The sequence below is a fragment of the Phalacrocorax carbo genome, chromosome Z (assembly GCF_963921805.1).
Source record: "Phalacrocorax carbo chromosome Z, bPhaCar2.1, whole genome shotgun sequence".
NCBI lineage: Eukaryota > Metazoa > Chordata > Aves > Suliformes > Phalacrocoracidae > Phalacrocorax > Phalacrocorax carbo.
Window position 1 is genome coordinate 43,331,018 of NC_087548.1, and position 11,461 is coordinate 43,342,478.

Consider the following 11,461-nt stretch of genomic DNA (forward strand, 5'->3'; position numbering starts at 1 on the left):
TCAGAAAAGAAGTGCTTCCTAATGTCCAGTCTAAACTTCCCTGGTGCAGCTTTGAACCATACCCACGTGTCATATTACTGGATCCCAGGCAGGAGAGATCAGCACCTCCCTCTCCACTTCCCCTCCTCAGGAAACTGTGGGGAGCAATGAGGTCATCCCTCAGCCTCCTTTTCTCCAAACCAGACAAGCCCAGAGTCCTCAGCCGTTCCTCACAGGACATGCCTTCCAGCCCTGTCACCAGCTTTGTTGCCCTCCTCTGGACACCTTCAAGGACCTTCACATCCTTTTTAAATTGTGGGCCCCTGAACTGCACACAGTATTCAAGGTGAGGCTGCACCAAGGCTAAATACAGCAGGATAATCACCTCTTTTGACCAGCTGGTTATGCTGTGTTTGATGCACCCCAGGTTGTGGTTTGCTTTCTTGGCTGCCAGGGCACGCTGCTGACTCATACTGAGCCTGCTGTCAACCAGCACCCCCAGATCCCTTCCTGCAGGGCTGCTCTCCAGCATTTGTCTCCCAGTTCATACTTGTGCCTGGCATTACTGCATCCCACGTGCAGAATCCAATCTTTTATTTATTCTTGTTAAATTCACACCACTGATGATTGCCCAGTACTCCAATCTATCTAGATCCCTCTGCAAGGCCTCTTGCCCTTCAAGAGAGTCAACAGCACCTCCCACTTTTGTATCACCAGTGAAATTCACTGCTCCTGTAGTTGTGGTCCTCCAGCTCACAGGAGTGGGCAGTCCATGTTCTATTATTAGTATTAAAGACTGAGGCAAAAAAACCCCAAACATTGCATATCTTCACTTTTTCTTCATCCCAGATGCCAGGTGACCATCTTCATCAGGTATTGGTCCAATATTTTCCTTAGACCTCTTCTTGCTATCAACATACTTCAAAAAATTTTGTTGTCTGTAACAACACTGACCAGTTTCAAATTCTAACCGAGCTTTGGCCTTTCATGTTTTCTCCCTGCATATATGAACCACAGCTCTGTAATCTTTCTGTAAAGCCTGACCTCACCTCCAGAGTTTATACAATTTCTTTTTCCTCCTGAGCTCCACAAGGACTTCCCTGTTCAGCCAAGCTGGTCTTCTGCCCCACTTGCTTCTTGACTTACAACACAGTGGAATTGCCTGCTCCTGTGCTTCTAAAAGGTGGTTCTTAAAGACAGACTAGCACTTGTGAACTTCTAAGCCCTCAAAAGCAGATTCCCAGGGTACTCTGCTAACTAGCTCCCTGAGTACCTTAAAGTTTGCTCTCTTAAAATCCCAGGTAGCAACTCTACTGAACTTTTTCCTCATTACACCAAAAATTTTAAGCTCAACCATTCTGTGATCACTGTGGCCAAGACAGCCACCTACCGTCACATTCCCCATAAGCCCTTATCTATTCACAAACAGCAAGTCTAGGAGGACATCTTTCCTAGCTGGCTCACTGAGTACTTGTGACAAGAAGTTATCTCCTTCAAACTTAAAGAATTTCCAAGCCCTGATTGTCACAGTAGTATGATACTCCCAGCTGATGTCTGGGAATCTGAAAAGCCCCAAAAAGTGGTGGTGTGTGACATTTTAATGATTTGAAGGTATGAAGTAGCAATTTTAAAATTTATTCACTTTAATTCTAAGGGCTAAAATTAATACATGAGTTATATGGGTATACCAAGCAACTGATCTGGATTTTCAGTTTATTTTCACTGACAGAACCCTGCAATGCATCAGGAATGTCTGCCCTTTTTCTATAACCATCACCTTCTATTGAAGGTCCTCTTTAGGACCCTCCAGTCTGACACAGGTACAACAGACTTCAGATAGCACCAGGGCATTTCTGGTTGCAGCTGGCTGCGATTATTCCCAAAGCTAATGAGCAGTGACACTCAACAGTGGCCAGAAAACCCAAAGCCTTTCTGCTAGTGAACTCCCCCATTTTCAGAGGAAAGGGTCAAAAACGGGGCAAGTTAGTCCAGTCTTGTTGGTTAATGGACAATTCCCCTATGCCACAGAACATCTAAATAGAGGTATCTTACTAACTTTGATAGTTATGCTTCAGAATATCAAAGTAGCTTTATCAGGCTACGGATCTGGCCAGTAATATAACAAAAGTATTTTGCCTGTATCGTGAAAGCAGTTACTGCATGTCACATTAAATGATGACCCGTAATTATGGAGTTTTTATAAGATTGGTTTATTGGTCAATAATGTGTCCACAGCACCTGTTCTGATTACACAAAAAAGAGTAAAACCCATCACCCTGTTAGGTTTTGTAGAGAACTATAATCAATTTTGAAACATGCAATAATAAAATGTAAATGACTCTTGTTTACAAGAATTTAAGATTATACCAAAGGCCAACAACCAGTGAATTCGCTAACAAGGCAGAAGCATCTATTTCTAACTCATTGTGGAGATAAGGTGGAAGGGTTCAAGGCATTTATGAAGAATTAGCCATTATTTGGAATTCACTAGATTGCGCTGCTTCTGTCACCCTTGCAACCTAAATAGCCACTCATACTCAGAAAAACAGTCAAGCACAGCATATTTTCCCAAAAGCTCATTATGCTGCAATTTACTTCTTTCTCACTCTCTCTTTTAATATATGTTCATTATAGAGGATATTTATGTGTAAAACAGTGCCTGCTTTCCAATCAACCTTCTCCTTTCTGCCTGGTCTATTCAGTGATGACAATAACACAGTGACATATGCATTGAATGACAGATTATGACACCAGAATCACCTCAAGGGTGAGTCTCACAGAGCAGTTAAAGTTACATGGGCACTCAGAAACACTTGTAATGGTTGTTATGTAGAAAAGCTGGCCACTTACTTAGATATTTAAACTGGAGCTGAGCTCTCTGAAGAACCTGGCTGCATAGCCCACCTCCACGAGGCACTGAATACCTTCCTTTCCCCTCCACAACGACAGCAGCATAGAGGAGTCTTTTTCTCAAAAGGAGAATTCTCTGCTCCTCAGCTTAAGTGCATTGGTACATGTGAGCTTATACAGCATCTGAGCAGGATCCTCACCAAATGCAAATAATTGTAGCTTCAGTCACACTGATGAAGCTATGCCTATTTAGAACAGATGTGGATCTGGACCACTTTATAAAATAAATAAATAAATCATAAAAATTAAATAACAAAATGAAAAGCTTTGCAAGGAAATTTCCAGCTTAAAGCAGATTTTTTTTCATGTGAGTTATAAACCCTTGAAAGTAGCAGGTTTATAATGGAAATGCTGACACAACTTTAACTATAGCGTTGCAAATGGCGATGTTGTAATTAAGCTTCGATCTTCTTTGGAAAAAAGGAAGAGGGAGGTTATTGTTCAATGAACTGCTCTGTCATTTGCTGCAGTGATTCTTAATTGTGTCTCATTACTGCAAGATGATCATTACTCTACTTGTCTATCTGATTTAGAGACCACTAAAAGTGTCTTGTAACAAGCAGCCGTCTCCTATGCAACAGTCCTTTGGCTCTCACCCTCATTACTCAGAATCTGTCCAATTATTTGTCATTAAAGTAATAAAAAGGACTGCAGCAGAAAATGTGGGAGGTAATTGTTGGAGGTCTGCCAAGGAAAAAATGAAAACTGTTTTCAAGGCACTGGGAAAGTGACATCATTAATTAAGTGTTAGAGAATATGCAAATCAGTCACAATCTCAAGAGACTGTAGTAAAATAGAGAAAACATTATTATCATTTGAGGTAAAAGAAGGCAGTTACCCAGACAGTGTTAGGTTTAGTCACTTTCTAAGAATGGCAATGGCAAAAGGGTGCAAGCTCCAAATAAAATGAGCAGATGTGGGGGTATTTCAGCATAAGCTGGGCTTCTGAGATTCTGTAGCTCTGAGGTAGGGAAGAAGGCAGCAGTAGTATGGGATCCCAAATTAGGATTTCCCATGAATGCTAATCATTTAATCACTGGATATACACACTCCATTTCCTTTACGAAATGGCAGAAAAAATATTGAAAAAGTGTGTTGTTCATTGTTTGTTTGTATTATGGAGTTTGTTGTAATTTACACTCCACCATCATGGGTTCATTTATTTAAGCAGAAAGAGAGAGAAAAGGAAAGAAGGAGAGGGGGGGAGAGCAACAGCCAGGAAGGAAGAGGAATACAAGAAGCCCTGTGCAATTAATTAAAAAGTAAAACATTGCGGGAATATTTTCAGCTAATCATTTACACAAAAAGTTGATACAGCAGTTCTGGATCACATACTTCTAAAGGGAAGATTACTGAAAACAACTGTAATTCGGGTGGATCAAGAACACACACAAAGGTGTTGCCCACCACTTCAAAAGAATCAATCTTCCTTTATGCTGAGCTTTAGATAGGAAAGGGAATATCCAAATTTGGAAGGAAAACAGTTGAAATATTAATTAATTAACTTAACTGAACTTAGCTCGACTATAAAAGGTGCTTTCCAGAGCAGAAATGCATGCACAAGGAGGAGGGATCTGCACTCACAAAGCCTGTCCGTGGGATCCTGATGGGGATCTTCTCTGAGCTGGGGAGTGAAGACAGAGTAACCTTTCAAAGCATCACAGATTCGTACAATACATCTTGTGTAAAGACCATCAAGGAGCTATTTGGCCCATGGCCACCCCATACTCAAGAATTTCTCAGGTTAGCTGAGAAAAACATCAAGAGTAAAGCTTCCCTGTCCCTTGTGTATGTCTCTGCTTTCCTGCAAGGTGATTCAAGTCCTGCTTAACATGCAGTTTTGAGTCTGTCTGGAAAGAACCACTCCTTTGGAAAGATATATGTATGGAAGCAAGCTGGTAGACAAAGTGTGGCTTTGGGCCAGCCTTGGCAAAGTAGATACTGGCAAGCAAAGTGTTGGACCTTGTGCTTTAGGAAAAGAGAAAGGTATATTTAGATTTGCAGGGACCAGATGTCTTCCTTTTTTACCCACCCAGGCCTAACACAGGATGATCAGGCAGAAAACACAGGATAACTTGATACTCCAGTAGTAGCGGTGTCAATGAGAACTTGACCACTGTGTAGAGAACTAGGCTGTAGCATAGTTTCTTTTAGCTGGTAAGCAACCAAGGTAAATTATGCTAAGCAGATAAATCTAATTATTCTAAAATAATCAGAATCCATTTCAGAGTTTTTGACTAAGAATAACTTGAAGAGGTAATCATATTTCTTAGTGTAATGTATCAAGTCATACTTCCTCTGTTTGAGAGGTTCCAAGTAATGACACATGATGTCTGTGCCATTAAGTGAAACTGTTTACATGATGAGCATGTTCTCAGGAAAGAAGAAAATTGGCTGAGCAGCTGATCAGGCACTAGCCTTTCATGTTATAGGCACTTCTTTCTGAAATGAGTTTTGAGATGATTAAATGAACATAATGCTATCTCAAGGAAATAAGCCTGGTGATCTCAGTGCAACTTTCTATGGGCTGCAAAATCTGTTTCCCATTGATTGCCCATGCTGAGGAAAAGATGAAGGAAAAAAATATAACATCATCTGAGTCTTTAGGGTTTATGCAAAATACACTATGCCTAGGGACATTTATCCGTTCTGTATCTGGCTACTATTAATTTCTTTAAGAACTGAGAAGTATTTTACAACATTTGCAACAGAATACAGAAAGTGAAGAAAAGTTTAAAGCAAGTTTCAGTGAATTCACAAAGGAGCAGAACTGGAATATGAAATAGTCATAGCTACACCTTTGACCTCAGCATTCTGTACCTGAGCATTTAAAACATCTATTATAGGTACTGTGAAAATACCTAACACTAATTATTTGAGGGTTGGCAGTTTAAATAAAAAACAGTCTAAAGTGAATATCAACTCTCTAAGATTTGAAGCTGTCTTCCTGGAAAGCAAAATAAAATATATAAACACTGTATGTAATTTTAAATTGCCATTGTAGGCAGCTCTACAGATAATCACAACTGGAATACTTTGTCCTCGGACAGAGAAGAAATCTCCATCCTACAGTCAGGTAGGTTGGTTACTGCAAAATGCACAGAAGAATATCTCTAGGATACAAAGCTAATTCCAGAAAATATCAGCAAGCTGACATCAGGATGTTCTCTCTAGTAGCAGGGGAGAAGAAGGGATGTTTTTGTTTGTTTGTTTGTTTATATTGCTGAGGTGCCCAGAACACGTTTGGTCAGTCTTTTCACAAATTGCAAAACTATCCTGAATATATTTTATTAGAATGGAAGTTCATACAGCTGGTGTAAGCTTACATGACCAGTAAACTCATTTTTAAATGGTACCCAATGAACAAACCCCCACTGCACACAGTATTTTCAGAGGCTCAATCAAATCAAAACCAGTTTTTCTGAGTGACAGGATTCACTGTATTTCAGTTTACCCCTTTTACATCACACACACCACTTTTGAAGCCTCAAATATTTTAGACATCTTGAAGTAAAGACTGCAAATATAATTCAGAAACAGAAGTAGTAATTTATCTGTCTGGTCCTGCGTTAACACGTACTGCAATATTTTTCTGTCCTTCTACCACTCTTGAAGACTCACCAAAAGAGCTACACTGGAATACAGAAAAGTTCAAAAACACACAAAAAATAGGAAAAGTTCTAAAAAACAAGAATAAAAGAATTCTTAATCTTTTTTCATTACAAAACATTAAAATATAAGCATGCATGTCATGTTTGTAATTACTTGTAAGGGTTAAGCATGCTTTTTTGTATAGCCAATCTTGGCTTCTTTCTAGAAGTTGCATTGCTCATTTTCTCCATTTTCCCAGTTTTCAAACCCAGCTCTAGGTTATAAAAATAAGAATATAATCAAATTGTGAAATTGTAGCGTAGCAAGTGTCATTTGAATTTTAGGACATGTTAAGTATCCTTTTTTAGGGTATGCGAAATTACAGGAGGCGTTTTTTTTCCAAAGTGCCAGTTCGCACAGTAAGGTTATGATCTCCAGTGTAAATGTAGGCCACTTCAGCTTAACACTTGTCCTTCATTTGCTGTTTCTTCACCTCTCATCCTTTGCCTTTCTCCCATTTGGGTTCATTATATCCTTTTTATATTATTATTTTAGGCACGGTGTAAAATGATGCATATTAAAGGTATGGCTTTCCATCCGCCTCCTATTTTCCCAAAATTACTTTTTTCCACATTAAGTGGACAGCACACCAGTATTGCAGCCAATGTCATTTGCAGAATGAATTTTTTCTAGTGCTTGGAAACTCTGAGAGGAGGTAATTTTATCAGGCCTGTGAATTCTAACAACCTGAAAATAAGACTCTCCTCATTCTCTGTTCTAAGCTTTTCATTAGATCCAAATCCCTGGCTTCCTTCTGAAGATTAAATGAAGAAAATTGGAAATACTGATATCCCATTCTGTCTTCAACAAGCAAAAGAGCAAAGTTTGTATATTCACTCTCCTAGCTCTATAATTTAAACTTGACTAAGATGGGTAGAAGGTTCATTTACTCTTTGTCAGAATATTTTTGATAAGCTGGATAAAAATGAAATATATGGAAGCAAGTTTCTATTCATCTAACACATTGCAAACATTTTTCACTACCTGTTGCCCTTTTGCCTGTTCAAATTAAGTATATAATTAGTTTGACTATATTCTTTCCTTAGAGATAGACAGGGAAATCTATGACTTGTGAAAGTGGAAAACAAAAAAATCAATAGGTGTCTACCTCAGTGGGAACCTGAGGTCATTTGTACGTGTGTTAGTGGGAGCTGCCAGTTGTGTAATCTAAGGAGCTATTTTATGTTCTCCCTTAATTTTCCTGAGTTTGTCACATATTATTTGTTGATTCTGATTGTAGACTCAGTAAAAAATAAAATAAAACAAACTCTGCTCACTTATAGCAGAGGGAATCTCTCTACCATTTCTCTTCAGTTAGTTTTGATTTATATTTGTCTACCCAAACAAATACTCCCCACACCCACACACAGGCTCAAGGATACCTACCAATAAAGCTTACCTATACAATAGGTTGGAAATGTTTAAGTTATGAAGGAGTCGGGAAAGAAAATTAAGGAAACCTTGAGTAGAAGAAAGGCACGCATCAATACTGATTAAAATCTGTTTTGCCTTTTTTTCTTTGTAAGTACTGTGCACCTCAGAAGAATTTGTTATACATATAGATCTTTAAGATGAAAATGCTACCTTCCAGTGAGTATAAGTTTTTTCAGCACAACTATGATTTCCTATAAACTAGTAGCCTAAAGCCAGTAGAGGAAATGAACAATATCATTTATTTCAGTTTCTTTGATTTACTGTAGCAGAGAACTAACACTCCTGGGTTTTAAGCAGAGGTTCAATTATTTGCTTCTATAGGAAAATAATATTAATTAATGATAAGGTACCTTACTTCAGATACAACTTTATAAATCTTCTGTCAACTTACATTAGAAATTAGCTCAGCTTTGAGATCTGAACAGGTCCAAGCCCACACGGTCCACATATCCAGAGCCAAACTTCATCTGGGCAAACGTTCTGTTCCAGTTATTTGCTGTTCCCAAATATCATGAAAGGGACTCTTAATATTATGTCTGGGAAGTGTAGCCTGGGCTAGTAATCTTCATTCTTTTTTGGTCACCATTTTATTAAAGAATTTTAAGATGAAAAAAAAAAAACAACTATATGAAAAAGATTAAATAATACACTAACTTGCTATGGGAAGACACCTACGCTTACATGGAATGGATCTTCTGGATCGTATCTACCTGTTAAAGGGTAGTAAACTATATGATTTTAAAAATAACGTACATGCCTCAATTTTTCTAAAACATAATAATAGAATTAAAGCATGGTCCTGATGATAAACATCAGCTGGATCACTCCTGGATAATAATGAATTCTGTTTAGAGCACATGTATAACCACCACTGATAACAACACTAAACTGAAAAAAAAAAAAAAAGAGAATAAGATATAGCACGGGGCAGCATCTTGATCAATTAAAAGACTTGCTGAGCTGGACTGGGAGTCAGCAAGATTAAATGGAACAGACATATGAGAATTTTAAAAGCTAAGAGAACCATGAAAACTGGGATTGTGAAACAGAGTTGAGATGAGCAATAAAAGAAAGATTATCACGCTCTCACAAAGATGCACTGCACCTGGCCCTTTGCAATTATTTTCTAGCATTCCCACAGCGGGCAATGCACCGTGTGCACAGAAACAGTCATTGTTCTTAGTAGCTATAAATATTTACTCTAAAAAGCAAAAAACTCAAAACAGAGCCATTTCCCTCTCTCCTCCCACTCCCTGTCCCCCACCTCCCAAACTATAGTTAACTTCCCACACCTTCAGTGAGACGGCTGACAGGAGCAAAACAACAAAAAGGCACATTGCCCAGTTTTGGACCCCTCCACCACCACCCCCTACCTTTAGTTGTGAGACTTAAACTGCAAGTTGCAGGCAGTTATCTACATAATTATCTGATGAGAACCCTATTCTGGTTTCAGCCTGTTACTATTGCATCTTGCGTAACGTAAACAGTAGCTTACAGTCTAATTACTTTACTCTAACAATCTACTCCCACCAGTTCTGTCAACAGAATTTGACCCAAGGAGATCTTGTTGTTCACACCATTTTGCAATAAATCAGGAATCATATAGAAATACCTAAATACTACTTCTGCACTGTAAAACTGAAGATGACTGTAAAGGATTGCTATGTGTACTTCCACGCATACAATGCTCTGAAAATAGGAATCTAAATAGCCTAACAAGGTGTCTTCCATATATTGTGTTGGAACAACTCTGATGCCCTCATGTGGGAAGAAGGTATTTTAACACCTGCTAACTTGGCTGAAAATTCATGCTAGGAAACAAATGAAATCTTGCATGAATGAAATCTTGAAATAAAATTTTGTAACAAAATTTTTATATTAAGAACAGAATAAATTCTATTTCCATTTCAAATTGAGCAGGAATATGCTCCAAATACACACACACACAAAAAAAAAAAAAAAAGAAGACAAAAATTATTTTAATGCAAAAAGTCTTTCTGAATCTTGGAAAAAATCAGGTTACAAACACATAAAATATGCATCATTCCTATGAAAGGCTTTGCTTTCTGTAATTTCTTATCTAAGTGTCAGTCTTTAAGCATCTTGAATTGTGATTTAGTTATCTATTTAACTAAAAACTGCTTTCAATAGTGAAAGAGACATTAATCTCGCTCTGCTTATTACAACCATCAGCTCTTATAAATACAGTTGCTCTTTTGTTTAAATTCACTCACATCTACATCCCAGGGTAGAATAAAATTGTAAAAAACTTGTCTTTTTACTGATTATCTCTCTGTAGCTTATTCTTCATGTCACACTGAACACGAATAAAAAGCAGATCTGTTGAAATTGATTATGTCTGCATTTGGAAATGTACTATAACTACATATTTGTATTGAAATCGTACCAAGTTGTTTCAGGACTAACCTACACTTCTAGACTTATTATAAACACCCAGGAAAAAGAATTCGCTATGTGCCAAAGACTTCAAAATTTGTGTATTCTTATGACCTGACTACATCAGAGCTGCTGAAAAAACAAGACATAAGGGCTACATGATTTAAACCATTCCTTCGGTTTTTGCCCCCAGATTGTCTACATAAAGGTTATTTTATTCCCTATGGAACCCCTTTATTTCTTTTTCCATGATAAAATATATATGGCAAAAAATTACTTAAAGGACTCAGGTTTTTTTCTTCTGTTAAATGATCTGTGAACAGTCTATTTTCTGAGTGTATTCATTATTTCACCATAAATACTTCATGTGAACATAGCTGCCCAAGGGTCTAGTGCAAACTATTTACTTTGGTTACTGTATTTCTTTGACTATTTTTTATTCATTATTAGTGCCCTGTGACTAAATCACATGAGGTACATGGCATTGTTTCTGTTTGCCAATTACTCAACTGAAGAAAACCTTTGTAAAACGGGAGGCAGATCATTTTGGCATGAATAGCATATTCCCAAACAAATGTCATTAGGTTTATATGTACAGGAATATTCTTCTGAATAATAGTAGTTCCTCAATATTCATATAAACAAAAGTCTCTTCAGAGCAAGTGTTTTCAGCAAAAATCAAAAAGGTAAAGAGAGGCCTACACTTCTGACGGTCCAAAACCAATCAATTAGGGCTTTAGGCCACAAACATACTTTTTTCCCCATTACTTACTCAGCTTTGGTGTCTTTGATTAAAAAATGCTAAGGAACTAATAAGCACTACAATTTCTAAGCCAGAAAACAAATACAACACAAGAAAAATACAGTGATGCTTCAACTAGCATGAGTTAGATCTTCAACTTCATGCACAAGTTTTTGAATGGTCATTCATGGTTATTTAATGAGATCCTGCTTATAAGGAGAGAGGAGAGAGGACCATTGAGGTGCTTTTTTACTACGGGGTGCATGATTTTCCATTTGAAGAGATGCTAGAGATAGGATTGACAGCAGCTGGTCCATCAACAAACTGCCTTAGCCTGGGGTGGACTTT